Source organism: Bombus impatiens, unplaced genomic scaffold (genome assembly GCF_000188095.3).
Source record: "Bombus impatiens unplaced genomic scaffold, BIMP_2.2 scf_0525, whole genome shotgun sequence".
NCBI classification, from domain to species: Eukaryota; Metazoa; Arthropoda; class Insecta; order Hymenoptera; family Apidae; genus Bombus; species Bombus impatiens.
The window spans coordinates 869074-885011 of NT_176944.1; the positions used below are offsets into that span (position 1 = coordinate 869074).

The 15938-nt window shown below is 36.2% G+C and overlaps 1 long non-coding RNA gene across 1 annotated transcript; it reads left to right on the forward strand.

The window, feature by feature from the left end:
* Nucleotides 1–339: 339 nt before the first annotated feature.
* Nucleotides 340–8047, forward strand: LOC117151907. Its single transcript, XR_004462068.1, has 2 exons — nt 340–852; nt 6403–8047. It is a non-coding gene; the product is annotated as an uncharacterized LOC117151907 (long non-coding RNA).
* The last annotated feature ends 7891 nt before the right edge of the window (nt 8048–15938 follow it).

Genomic DNA, 15938 nt, shown 5'->3' on the forward strand with positions numbered 1-15938 from the left:
GATTATAATCAGAACCCTGCATATTTTTTTACATTTGCAGTTACTTTTTTACACCTTTAAATTTCCCACAAATCTATAAACATCTACACTCTTCCAATAATTGCCCCATGATGTTCCCTCAAGTGCACATTCAACGCATTTAAACCATCTCATTCTCCAACAAACCACATTTTGCCAAGCAATCCTGCAACCGGTTCAGTCTCCTGGACGATTCTCGAAGCAATATTGGATGGTATTTGGTGGAGGGAGGGGGCTGACAACCGGTCAGCAACCTTGTTGGACTCGCGGCAGGTGCACGTCGTCCGTGGACACGGACAGATACACCATAGTTGTTGGTAGGCGCAGATATAAAGCACACGATGCTCAGAGCAGAGAGAAGGGTTACGACGTGGGGGTCGGTGTGTCGAAGGGGTCGCGGTTGTTGGAAAGAGGGGGAGCGAACGCGCAAAGGTGGCGTCGGCGTCGCGACGCCCGGAGAGAGTCAGTCACCAGCCGACCTCAACGCGCCGCGTAACCTCGCTCGTCGACCCAGAAACCTAGCGCTGCTTCTCTATCTCGCGCTGAACCGGAAACGGGGGCTGTCGCGGCACCGGAAACGTGGCATCGTGGCCGTCTCCACGGAAAAATCGTCGATTGAATCTTATCGTTTTTCTTGAGAGAGAAAAAAAGAGCGTGATCGCGTCGTGCGCGGAAAACGAGGGAATCCAGAGTGCTCGAAAGAAAACGATTGTTTCACTCCATTTTAGTGGCAAATTATAGGCAAATTAAAAGTGTGTTTGAGAAAGTTTGGAATCGATGCGAAGTTTAGAATTTTTCATTCTTGTTATTCAGTTGTTATTCGTTTAGACATTGGTAAACTTCTTGGTTTTTATTCTGCGATATATATAATATAATTAGAATTATATCGCGTCGAGGTTTTGGTTTGGTTAACCCTCTTGATGAGTAACGAGTGGTTTGAAGAATTTGAAGCGGTTTGAAGTGTCGGACAGGTCCTCCTGCACGCGGTTCCTACGGGTAACGCGCCACGAAATTGGGTCATCCGGCTTTCCTACCGCGTGTGATCCAATTGCGAATATTTCAGCTGCGCTCGATACCATTTTCTCGGCAATGTTTTCGAGCAGAGTCCCTTGACCGAGCGGCATGCGTCGACCCGGGTATCCGCGTGACCCGGCGACCTACGTAACGGCGTAGCTGAGGTCACTAGGTACCCCACCCGGATGCATTCGTCGATAAATCTTCGTTTTCTTTGCCTCACGACACCCTTTCCGCGTTATTTTTCTATCTTCTCGGTGTCCAAGTCCTGTGCCCATTCCTCGAGTCGAATTGAAAACGAAACAGAGACACAAGATGCAGGATTTGGTTCCAGAGATACGCCGATGTTATTTCTACTGGATGGACTAGTTTCAAATGCAGAATTTAGTTTCGAAGTGATCTAATAAAATGAAGAAGGTGCTGGTGATTAGTCTTTGAAACGAGTTGGATTAAGATGAAGATGGATGAATGGATGAGCGTGGAGAACTCGGCTTTCAAGTGATACTGTAGAGAAATAGTCTTGAATATATTACAGAATCCAGTTTACTTTCTGAGTGACGTCTGTTTTCAGGAGATTGGTGATATAAACTTATCTGTCGCATGTAGTTAAGGAATTGCAAAGCAGATAAAGGAATGGGTAACGTAATCTGATTGCTTGAGCGCGTTTGGGGTACTGCAGCCATGCTTTCACCAGTGATTTCGGAAATATAGAAGTTATGATTGGCGATCGGTTGTCTCATTTTCCTTGTATTGTATTCTTTAGATTATTTAATATTATCTTCACCTAGGGTGAATAAAATCACGGTTTCTTACATCTGATAATAATAAAATAATATCTAGTAAAATCACATATACGTAGCTATATACAATTTGTCACATTTATTCAAATTATTATCAATTTCACATCAATTCGCATGATATCATGAAGAAGTCAGAGTAATTACAAACTGTAGTAACACACAGATAGGATAATAACAAGATACACATTTGTCCATAAGTCATCATAATTTAACAGGTCTAAAATAGCGGCAAATTATTGTATTGTATACTTGTAAACTAAGATCGATAATTCTTGCACAGCTTATTATATTATGAAAAAGAAATAAATTATTCACTTATGTACCAAAGTATACATAAGTAATAAAATCTCCTCTGTTGTAATATCTTCCAAAAGGAATTCAAATTAATGATAGAAAGCAACTTGTTACTCGTGAAAGTAAGTACAAATGAGAATTAGAGATATCGCGTTTGCTGCAAATTGCATGGTACAATGAACATGCGACACGCTGCGTGTCCCGGTTCGGGACTTTCTGCAGGAGATACATACCTTGTTATCCACATAATTTCTCGCGGTAATTTAGCGTCGGCTGCTTGTCGAGAAGAATTACGCGTCGTGCAGGATACTAACCGTTCTGCACAGTGAATATCGTACAAAGCTGACGTCGGTGAACTGCATCGATCCGTGGAGCGTTATTTCTGAATGGCGATGTCTTTATCGCACTCGTGGTTCTATAGGCTGAAACATTGTCGCTTCAGCATAACTCAAAGTACACGATATACGGCGAAACTTTCAAAATTCCTTGCCTCAAATGGGTTCGACGGGTTACTTCGGTAGATGTAAGTGTATCGGCTCGCTTTACGATGAGTTTTATGGCCCCGTCGTAATTTATCGACATTTAAACATGTCGAATCGCTCGCCGGTAAGACGGCGTAACGTGCAAAATACAACTTCCTGGTAACGAACCACGAAGTATCGTCTCTTTTCATCGACGTATCTATATTTCCATCTTATCGCGAGTGAAACGTCGTTAGAATGAAACTAAAATCTAATGTTTAATATACATGTCATGTAGGAAATGTTCTTAGTTGATAGCAAAAATGATGATTCCAAGCTTGAAACGCAAAAATTGAAAGAAAATCAAAGTTTGTGTTATAAAAATATTTTTTGCTTTCATTAAGTCTGTATTTGTGAAAGAATAATCTAAATGTACTTATTTATTAATGAGGGGAACAAGTTAAACATTTGTAGTATGTACAATATGTACAATACAAGCAATTTGATTTAGTCTATAATTATTACTCGAAATAAGTATTCAGTGTGCGTTTTATGTTTATAGTGGATTCTATATCTCAGCAGTAAGTAGTATATCTGTATGTGGTCAGACAAGGCTCATCAATAAAAATGACAATACTTTTCTGCATGAGTACAAGATATATAACCGACCCCGAACGAAAAATACTAAGGAAAGAATAAGCAAACTTTACTATTTGGAATTTCTATTTTATCATCGTAAAAACGATAAATCGCACGTTTTTCGACGTGTAGCAAAATTCGATGCAGTCGTCTCATTGCACACGGTAATAGCTCGCCGTTCGTTCTCCGAAACACCGTACCACATAATCGGATTTTCCCCTGACACCATCGATCGATGATTTTTCTATTTTCATACTCTCTTTCGTCTCCTCCCTGTTCGACACATATTTCCTCGCTTTTACCTCCGTTCTGCCATGCTTTCATCGCAATACCGAGGCAATTCTAACATCCACTCGATCAATTTTCTATTTTTTCATTTTATTCCTATTTTTATACTCCCTTTTTCACTTTTCACCTTTACTGTTAGTTCTTATAAATCGTTCAAACTATTCGTTTCTTGATATTTGTCATAGAATTTGATCAGATATCTTTAAAACGACCGTGTTCCTTGATCTATTCTGCTATTTACTGAGCGACACGGAAAGTTTTTTCCGGATTTGAGGATTTCACAGAAACGTTCCGCGAACGGGCTCGTTCGACCGTAAAGAGATATTCTTTAGAACAGCTTGGACGACGACTTTTCCACGTTTTCACAGTCGCGATCGAGTCACGTAAGAAGAGAATTATGATGAAATTTAACGCGGTATACTGCATCGATCGATGATCGATTGAGTGTTGTGTACGTGTAACGTTAGACTTTGTCGTTAAGTAAGGTTTATGACATAGTCAGGATACATTGTTCTCAGATATATTTATTACAGTTAAATTTAGCTCTTTTACTATCCGAGTGCCGATGCTCAGATTTACTTATCGATTTTTTAGACAACACACAAAGTTTCAATGTTAGTAAATACACAGAACTTGTGAACCAGGAAACTTGAAATTACAATACAGAATCTTAATATAATTACAATAAAACTGAGAAAAGATCCAATACACTATTAAACTCTCAAACTGTACAACATTGTACGTCTTACAATTAAATCCTTCAATACATAACAATACATCCTTCAAATACATCATACAAATACATAACAATTAAATCCTTCTGTGTTTCCAAAATTGTTCAATTAGAGAAGTGTTGTGCATGATCTTTGGATACAGTCCAGCAGCTTCTATTTCGGTGCAATCGAAGAACTGCAATGCTAATTAATTTGAAGTTCTCAATAATTTTATTGATCGAAGAAACTATTTGTCAATTTTATTAGTCGAATGACGAAGATAGTTCAATTAATTGTTATGTTTTATTAGTAGTTTTATCCTTTTATCACATTGCATTCATCGATAACAAACTTTTTAAGCAAATATATTTTTGTTCGTTTTCGAAGAAGAGAATACCGACTTTTATAATAAGACGTAGGTTTAATCAGGAATTCTTGCTTCGAATTTAATCATAAGTTCTCACCCAATTTCGATCAGCCTATTTCATCGACTAATTATTCTACTCAAGGAACGTTATGCATATTTAACGAGATCTCACAATTAGCAGCAAGTATGGTAGAAACCGCATAACGGTCTCCATCTAGAGGGCTAGAATTTTCTGCATAAACTTTTATAACGTAAATAGCCTCTTCTCATAAGCCGGGTAAGAACTTACAATCTACTCTTAATAACCAACTATGTCGGAAATATAAATAGCTTTTAAAGCTTCCGTTCTATGTGTTATACATATTTTCACTGCATATTAATACCTACCAAGAGTTTTATTTATCTTTCTTCGTTCTAAATTGATTTATCATCTTCTGCTTCCTACGCACTCGAGCTTTTGCTCATGTTTCAGAAATTTGTTACTTCATCTAACTTCCATTTTATCTTTCACTCGCGTTGCATTTTAATATACTTAAACTCCAAACTAATATTTCATATTCTTTTTCTCGTTGCGGTACTTCTTAACTAGGTTGTGGATGTTTATGCAAATACATGCACTCATTCATTCATTCCATTAAGAAAAGGAAGACTTAAACAGAAGTTTGCTTCACTCTCTAAACAAGTACTATAACAAGTAACTTTATTTTAAATATTTCGTATATTTCTGTACATTTTATGTATATTTTGCATATTTTTGTAAATTAAAATTTCCCATTTTATGTAATAAACGTAAGTAAAATTACTTACCCTTTCAAAACCAAACGTTTTTGAACTGCAAAGAAAATTATTGATAGTAGAACCTAGAATCTTAATAGTATCTTGAGAAGATATAATACACTAAATGTAGGATCCTGATAAAGTATCAGTTTATTTATCAGCTGAAGGAGTATTCAGCATATTGTCAAAATTCTGCAGCAGGTCTGAACGTTCTGTGACAGACACGATATACGCGATATCCCAGCAATGAACAGCTAACTGCAACACCTGTAGCCACTAAAAGGATTAAGAGCTACTAAGAGATTAACCCTTTGCGGTTCTAAGTCAAGCTCCACTTGACATCGTCTTTTGTTCTAATTATATATTTCCGCTTCAGTCAAGAAATTACATTATAAAGATACGCTACTGGCTGTTTAAATATAAGAATATAATTCTTCTAACGTGTTCTTAAATATATTTCGCAAGTTGAACATGTACATTTGACAAATAAGAAACAAGATTCCATCGAAACTCAATAAGAAAATGTCTCATAAAATAACCTAATTAAATGCAAAACGCACTAGAAAGTCCAAATTTATCTAGAATCTTCAAGCTGCATCAAACCATATAGATTCGAAGTAAAGAATAGCTATATTTGATATATTTTACGAAGTCATCGTTCATCATATTCCTCGAAGACATCGTCCATCTTATTTCTCAAGGACACGTTTCATATTTCCCTCGATCTTGGGGCAAACTGTTCTCGTTGTGCTCGATCGTGACAATTGGTGCTGTTTAATCCGGCAATTAAACGTCCCGACAATAATGGCTTATCGGGGATTCGCAGAGGAGGTCAGACCGTGTTTCGATATAGATTCGCGAACCTTATCGGCTCGGTTGGCTGCTGCGACTCGTCGATAAGCCATTGTTTACTTCGGCTCGGCTACGAGCACATGTCGTCGGCAATAACGAGGCCAGTTGTCGGCGGGACACGGGCCTAGGAACGATGTGATGTAGCTAGTCGATCGAAAAGTCACGGATTAACTTTATAGCCGTGGAGCACTTGATAGGAGACTCGGTTTCCCGCGCGCGACTCATCCCACCACGAAGATGCCGGTTCGTTCGGGCTCGAATGTGAGAGACAGGACATTTTTGTGAGAAAAAGTGTTGAGTGAAAAGTAGTTGACTTTGCTAGAGACCGGCAATAAAGTGGAAGGTTTTGTGAAGCAGAGGATGATAAAGTAAAGGATTTTTTAAGATAAAAGGATAATGGAAGGAAAAGTGTTCAGTACAGTGCATTGAACAGTGTTCGATCGAAGGGAGGATTTAAAGATGCACATCTGGTTAGTTGTTGAGGGTTGAAAATTATAAAGCATTTTTATCTCAAATCAGATAATTTTGAGAGACAAAGATAATAAAGAATACCAGTGTTCTTTTAATAACAGTATGTATTTATAGAGGGGTTTGTCGGTGTACAGCAAGTTTATGATTGGGAATTGTAAATTGTAAAACATTTTGGTTCAAACGAATTGAACTTATGACAGTACGTGTTTTAATAAAATACAGGATTTTTTAAAGAAAAAGAATAATAAAGAAAAGGTAATGTTCTTTAAAGGAAGTAATAAAAGTAGAAGTGTGTTGGTAGAGGGAAAACGTTGAAAGACAGTATATACTATATGGGAGACAGAGAAGTGGAAGTTGTTAAAAAGCATTTGAGCCGAAAAGTAGGATTGGCAGAATTGTGTCAACTGGACATTTGGAAAATATTGTTTTGATGTTGCGATGATATGTAACGTTATTAGCAATTTTACAATAACAGCGCGTTAATTTGGATGGTACTTTTCAACTTTGTTAAATAAAAGTTAATATTGGTAAAAAAATATTATCTCACGTGTTTTGGGAGAAACTGAGCTAGAATATATTGAAAAAAGATAAAATTTAAGGACAGCAGTTTTTGGAAGAATTTTGACGACATATTATTAAAATTAGCTAACAAAAGTATATGCCAAGACAAATAATCGTGTATAATAAACTGTATGCTATTATATTAGATTAAATACTACCCAATGTGTTCCAAAGAAAACGTAGATTACCAAGATCTAGTGCATTAAATGTTAACTGAAATAAATTGTAGAATTCATGAAATAGTGACAAACATTTCTTAAAGAAGGAAGAGAAGAACCGAATTCTTAAATATTAAAAATTTAGAAGACTGAGATCCCATGAAACTCTGTCCCCAACGAAAAACTATTGTATCGTGACATTCTGCTAAAAATTAGCGAGCTGAGGTCTAATCTAATATTCTCAAAAGAAGTGGAAGAAAACCAACACTCCAGGGGAGATTAACGTTTCATGGTGTACTTACTGGGTAGAAAATTGTCGTATCTAATAATCCTTCCAAAAGACGAAGAAAGGACCTGTTTTATAAAAATAGAAAAGAGAGACTTGAAAACGAATTTTCTCGTTTCTGATGAAAGAGAAGTAATGGTTATAGAATTTCAAAAATAAATAAGTAAAATTAAGTGAGTGAAGAACAATTTGATATAATTCAGTTTAACGAGCAAAAGAACATCCACACATGACTAAAAGAAATATCTATCTATCCCTAAACGAACTGACAAAAAAAGTAACACCCTCGATCCACCAAATAATCCAATTCCAAGAAATTAGATCTCGGGCAATTCCTTCGTGACCAAATCACATTACATCGAAAGATATCTAATACTACCCCCAAAAAAGGCGGAACATACACACTTTGCTCCATCAATCTCTGATAACATCACACTTTCACAACCTTACAGCAGAAAAAAGCAATATGCGCCAACTTTTCAAACAAGCCGAAAAGACCCAAAAAAGGGACTCCATGATATAACCTGCTAAAGACTTGAGAAACTTTTACAACTCAACTCAAACTCTAACATCAAAGAAGCCAAACATCTCACCTTCGCCGTTTTATCACCGATCTTCCCTCACAGCGTCCTTCAATCTACTAAAAAGAGGCAAAGAAACCAGCGTCTCTCATGTAGAACACAAAGCATAGTAACATCAAAACTACTATCACACCGTTACAATTACAATCGTTATAATTCACCTACGTCATTTGATCACCAATCTCCCTGAAAAAGTGTTGAAGGAGGTCCCAGCGTCTCATACGAAGAACGCATCGTAACATCTAAACTGAATCGTATCCTTACGACTGCAGCCGTCGATTTCTCCTTATAGCCTCCCTCAATCTATTAAGAAGAACCATCTTAAAAAAGAGGATCTTAAAGAACAGCGTCTCTTATCGAAAACATAACGCTTCGTGTCATCGAATCTCGTATCGTATCTTCGAATAAACTAGAAACTAGTCTTCGAGTCGATTAGATTCGACTGAACTAAATCGAAGTGTTGGAAGCAGGAAAGTGTCAAGTGTGTCCAGTTGGAAAGGATCGGGTGGACCGTATGCGGGAGCGACGAATGCGGCCGGGAACGACGCAGTCGGGGCGAGGAAGCAGCGGCTGTGCACGGAGTCACTGACCTCTCATCCCCAATCACCGTCCAGAGTGTGATGTTTGATGCTGCAGTGGTGTTTTATGCGGCGACGTCGAAAAGGTGTGTGCATCCCGCGGCCCACGCGTCTCGATCCGCTCCACTGACCCAGTTCCCCTCGCCGACTGCAGTCGGAGTTACAGCTACCTGAATATGTTCGCCATCCTGTTCCATAAACCGCTTGCCTCCTTCGCGTTTCCAGCTTCATCCAGCCGCTTGATACCGCCGCGCGATTTTTGCAACCTGCCACTCTTTGCCAAAGAATGAAAAAAGGGATCGCGACTATCTGACTCGTGGCGATGCTTTTCTGCGTTTTACGGGAACGTTGCGAATTTTTGGCTCTATTCGAGGGTACTTGTTGCCTAATTTGGGAGGCTTTGTAGGATTAGAGTTCACGTGTGAATCTATCCCCGGATTGTTGTCCTTTTTTTTTATAGGCATGGATCTGAAGTTTGATCATGGTCTTTTTGTTTCTTAACATCGGTCAAATTTTGTTTCTTAACATCGTGTCTATGTGGCTTTTCAATGACTAGAAAGATTCTTGGAGTAGAAAGAAAGTATTTAGTCGTATGAGGTGAAGCGATTAGAATGATTACAATGCTTTTAGAAATGGGTTTTAGAAGTTTGACAATAGTTTATTTGCGTAGTGGAAGGTTTGAAGAGAGATGAGAGGATGAAAGATATTCTATTTTTTTTTTTAAGTTTCCACAAGACTTTTCGATATATCAAACTGTAAATGTAAAAGTAAAACGTAAAAATGACAAGAATAATTGTAGCAGTTCATTTTATGAATTTACGTTAATAATAATTGGCAAATTACTGAAATGATATTATATACACTACTCCATAAAATCATGATATTTTCTATAATGGTAAATTAACTTTAAAAAAACTTACACACTTTCCTGTAAAACTACACTCAGATATAATTCATTTCCCAAACAATTACCACCCTATCTACAGTAACTACATTCCCATCCACTGAACTCTTTTTCTGGTCATAAATCATAGCGGATCCAAAAAGAAGGCTCTTTCGTTTCAACTAATACCATCATTCGACGCAGCTTTCATCGTGCAAAGAACACCTGCTACCCCTCTCCATCCTCCAATCTGTTTTTTCACCACGAAAATCGCAGTTGCAGAGCCAAGCTTTCGCTCCGCGATCGATAATCCCTCGACTCGACAACTGCCGGCCAATTAAAATGAATTTCCCGAAACAGAAAAGCAAATGTGGCATCAATGTATATGCGTGAATTTCCACGCACGAATAGCTCGGTAACTGAAGAGAAATTGTAAACGGGTTAACCAGGGGTTGCATTAATTTGCGTACGAGTCGAGTCGAGGTTCGAATAAATCGACAAGCCTGGTTTAATCGATGTTAGAGAGTAGAACGACTAGTAGAGAGGAGGAAGGTTCGATCGATTTCCATCTGGAGAGCTTACCGAAAGCATGGGACGAGGGTATGGGGTGCTTCATCTCCTCCGGTGAAGTGTCAGCACGAGTGTCGTAGGAATCGACGCAGCCAATGGTCCTGAACGAGACCACTTAGTCCCGACGGGTCACCCTCCAGAACGACGAGACTATATCGTAGAAACGACGTACTCCTTCTTCGTTCAAACGTCGATTCCCACGATTGGTATTAACGTTAGGACGATCGTTCTCGAGTCGACGTTCGAGTAATTTGGATACAATGAAATTCTCCGTGGTGAAATGAAATTAATTGGAATTAAGATTTGACCGGCGGTTGGTCTGGATGTTCCAATTGATGGAGGTTCTTGGAAGACTAAGCGGTTGTGTGAAACGTTGAGTCAGTCAGAAACTACATTGATTGACTCTACGCTGTATTGAAAAGTAGAAATGGTGCAAGCATTATTATTTAAATTTATTTTGAAATTTATACGTTGCGTATGTTTATTCATTTAATAAGAAATTGAAGGATTAACAAATTTACAGGGTGGATTATAGCATGCGAAAATAGGTGAAATATTCAAAGTAAAGTACATTCCTATTTATTGTAATATTTAGAAAATGGAACAGATCACGATAGAGATACAGGGAAAGAGGAAGTTCTAATAATAAATTTTAATAAATAAAATGACCTACAGAAGGGTGAAAATATTTGTTTGAAAAGAAAAAGGTTTATAAAATTGTACATATCATATATCATGCTTTGATACAAATGCTCATCTTTTTACATTAGATTTATAATGTATTGTACGTGAAACATGAAACGATAATTTCGTTAAGATCAAAAAGCAATATTGGATTCCTAAATGTCGAGAAGTTATTCCTTGATCGTTCCTCCTCTTTGACGTGGTATTCATTCGAAATGAATAAAAAAGGAGAAGAAACCGTGTCAATCGAAAGATGTTCCGCCTCTCACGTCGTTCGACATCCTTTGCTCGTTAACTTAATTTCGAGTAATTAGAAGTACGGCTACTGTCGACAACTTTTACCGCGTCTTCATTTGACCTAATTTCGCGTCCACCGCTTTTCTTCTGTTTTCCCTCTTGAATTTCGCTTTTCGTCGGACCATGCTCTTTCGTTTTCGTGCACCCTCATCTCTGCTCTCTTAATCTAAATTCTAGTCCTACCCGAATGAACAATATTCTGCGAAACTAGGAATGAAATCAATTCCAATATTTATTCGTATATATAGGACAAACCTGTTCAATATTCCAGCGTATAATTTTATTAAAATAAAATAATAAAATATGTCGAGTATATTTTGCATTTGTTTCATGAAATTTCTCGTATTATAGCACTACGAATTTTAAAAATGCCATACTATTTACGCTACATAAGAGCGTAAACTTCAAATATTTTAATAAATGATTATATATCATGTACTTCTTTTCGCAATATTTTCACAGGTTATGTGAAATAGCGAATATAGTTTATAGGAAACATTCGTATTTCTGTAGAATATGTAATTTTATGGAAGTATTCGAATACTTAACATGGACAAATTTTATGAATATATTATGTGCGTGAAAAGAAACTCTTGTAAATTTTATTTTTAATTTTATTAAACATTTTAAGATTCTCTTTGAAACGGGGCATGAGTATCATAATTACATTTGGAACCGATCTGGTAATGTATATAAAGTTACAATGTATTTATTGCAACCATTCACTTAATAAAAAACTGGTACATATGTATTATAAATATCCTTATTAATCACCTTAAACATGTAATTAATGGTAAAGGGGGACCCATTAAATATTAAGGTTTATTGATGTAATGGGTTATTGACTTTTTATATACTTCTGTGATTTTTATGAAGTGTATATTTGCAATAAATATCTTGTGTCTTCTATATGTAGTTTTGGGTTTGTTTCAAATTTTACCAATATAATCATGATAATTTATATCATGTCGTATGTTATAGAAAATATTTCATGTAACACATAGAGTAAGATTCAGAATAAGTTTCCACAAGTGTTTGAATACTTTCGTGAGCCTGTATATTTAGTACATTCAGAACATTCAATTTTTAAAGGTAACGGTTGCTCAACTGTTGCAAATAAAACGAGATTTCAAGCAATTTGTCCGAATATTACTGGTAGCATATTCGGTTAACAACGTTACCTTGTGCTCGGTTTCGTTTCTATCGATCAGTTGCGAATCATGCAGGGAACAGCGTCGGAATGGAAAGTCACGAGACTCTGGTTATCGTTGGCGAGGCTCGAAGCACGGTTTACGTGACACGAGCTAGCGTGCACCGACGTGGCTCGCTCTATAAAACAACGGAGACGAAATTAGCCGTGAACGGCCGTGAAAAATGCGCCGAACGGGAATATACCAGGCTAAGAATAATCCACGAAGGTACGCCATTTTGGAAGAGCAGGCTCTTCGTGTAATTGATTTCTGTTGTGTGCTGTCGTTAGGTCGTTGGCGCTTCTACGAAACACCTGTTCTCTAACACCTGGCGCTTCTTATTACTATATAGTATACTGTACAACTTTTAACATTTAACTCTTATCATTATTTTGTTCTAAATTGCCATATTTTGTATATACTGGTTAAGACGATACAGTTTTGAATATGAACGAACTTTTTTTAGTAGGTTTAGATTGAGGATTTTTGTACGTTTTTCTATAAACACTCTTTTCATCTTCTTCTTTTTCCGCTTGTTCGACTTACCGTGTTCTAGAAAATTAACGGCCAGCGTGCCTTATTGTTTTTTCGAAGATCGTAATATAATCTTAGAATTTAAATAATTTTGTGTTGTAATAGAGGAGAAGTTAGGGTTAAAGAAATCCGGGTTTTCAAAGTGCAACGAGTTTCCAGAACTTGGGATAAGAATAATTAATTATTCCAGCTCTTAATGCAGTTTCCATTCAGATAAAATTGTAATCAATTATGTAACCTTTTATTTACAATCCTTTGTAAACCATACTTTTCTAATATGATTCAGCTATAAATTTACACTTTAAATGTTTTAATTCATTTTTTCTAATATACAAAATTTTCAAATATGGTAAATTCCATCTTACATTTTGCTCAAACATAATTACTTTATAAAATAATTTATCAATCATCATCGTTTACCATTTTTGCTCCTTTAAAACTTCAAATATTTATAATCCACTTCATTAATACTTTCATGTATTAAAGTTTTAATACCCAATAAATACAAAATTTTAATACGTCTTACAATTTTTACATTTTTATATATAACATACAATTTTACATATGAAATTTTAAAATTATAACAAATAATGACAGTATAATGATGATAACAGTATAATGATGAATTTTATATACAATATATTTAATATAAAAATGTATTAAGAAAATAATATTAATAAAACCCATTTTACCATATATTTCCAAGCATTTAGAATGCATTTCCACGCTCTTTCTCGGACAAATTTCCATTTTTTGTCGTGGAAACGACATTTCCGAGTAGACGAATATCTAAAGTGTCTCGCAGTTCTTGCGGTCGCGAAACAAAGATGGTGGGAGGCGGCAACGAAAGCGAATCCCGCGTGTTTCCCCGGAAACGGCACTTCGAGATCCTTCACGTAGAAGACTTTCGAGACTGTCTGAGATCATAGGGTGGGCCCTTTTATAGCTCACTCTCAAAAAGCACGCATTACCCTTGAGTAACGACGTGGAGTATCACGCAAGGGGTGCGTCACGCGGTTATAAGAAGCAGCCACAATGAACCACAACAACGATAAAAATATTTCTCAGCAACGTGTTTCGAAGAAACTTTAGAACAATATAGATTAATAGAATAACGAAACGATGGATGCTATAGTATAACAGTAGAGGAATATAAGCGCACAGAAGCATAAAAATATAGTAGTACGATAAAATATACAATGGCAGCTGCAATAATATTATAGAAATACAATCGTAAAAAAAGAATATAAACTGCATTATTATTATATAGAAATATGAAAATAACCATAGTATTTTTATATTTCTATCTATATAGTAATCTAACATTACGTAAGAAAAATGCACTAACGTAACAAATTGATAATTCGGTTTCCAGTAATATATGTTTTTAACACTAACAAATATATACTAATTTAACAATATCATTATTCGATAATAAAACGAAATAGATTAATCTTTTCCCTTCGAAACTAAACGATTACCATAGACGAAACCAATAATAAATTTTCAGTTCAAACAGCTCGATATGTTTCCAATTATTAGACGGATCATTAATTTAGATCATTTTGATAGAACCGAAATTCTACGGCGTGTAAATTATTCCACGACCGCATCAGGATAAACGCATTCGTGTGGTCGCGAAGTTCTCCACTCCAGAGATTGTTGAACGAGAAATTCAATTTGGAAGTTAACAAACCCAGCCGGATTAAGCCACAGCTAATTCTGTGTCGTAGCATCGGTGAACAGTGCGCTACTTTGGTTCGTTGATTTGCACACGCATGCGTGTGTGTCCTGTCGCTTTAATTCATTCCCATTTGTACCTTTGTATTTGTGGTTCATAAATTATCGGGTTAATTAATATTCAGACCTGATTGCACATGGAACGGCGGCCGTTCGACAAGTTGCCATAGTTACCAATTCTCGTTCTCACAAATTCTTAATCAGGACCATCCTTCGAAAATTTATCCCAAAGATTTGGATAATCATGAAATTAAAAGTGAACAAAACAAATTCATCTTGGACGTTTTTCATGTAAATACAATACTGCTTATTTTTAATTGTAGTGACACAATGTATTAAAAATTTGGAGACTCGTAAATAAAGAAATTATTAGTATAGTAAAAAGCTAAGCGACAAGTTAAATTAGAACGTTACAGTTCCAGAAACTAATCTAGAGTAAAAAATCATAGAGGAACTTTATTTCATTTGTAAACAGTTCTTATATATTCCTGAATATTAAAATGTTTGCGTGAATGATTTATATTAATTGCATAATATGTCAAACATTGCAGAAAAGTGTTCGTAACTGTTAAATAGGTTGAGAATGAAAGTGTACTAAATCTTTAAATCTTTCTGATCGACGAAGTTGTCTATATTTTTACTTTTTGCTTATGAACACTATACAAATGTTTTGGTTTTGGAGTTATATAATACAGTGTCCTTTTTAGTACTCTTTGTTAGAAGATTGAAGTGGCATTTCACAGGCTGTCTCATTATTGACATACGAGCACATTCACGTATATTGTCACAGGTGTGTCTCCCATTCATCAGTACCATTTGTCCGTCAATCTACCGTTAATCAATTCTCTCGATCGATCTTTCCTTCAGTATGGTTATTGCAGTAGTCGCGTGTTTCGTCCTTGAACTTCAAATTATTTTGAATAATTTGAAAATTCGTTATTTTAACTTCTTAACGTAATAAATTTTAAGGTAAATTTTCTGAAAAAATCACATGTATCTACCACTGAAAAATCCTCCAATACTCAAAACATATTTCAAACATGCCGCTATTTGCCGTAATCCTTCATTAGTTTCACAATACCGTACATATCTCATAATTTGCATTCTCCGCCTTTCACAAGATTCCAGACAGACCCCAAACAACCAAAAAGTCTGTGTAAATTATTACACACGAATAACACT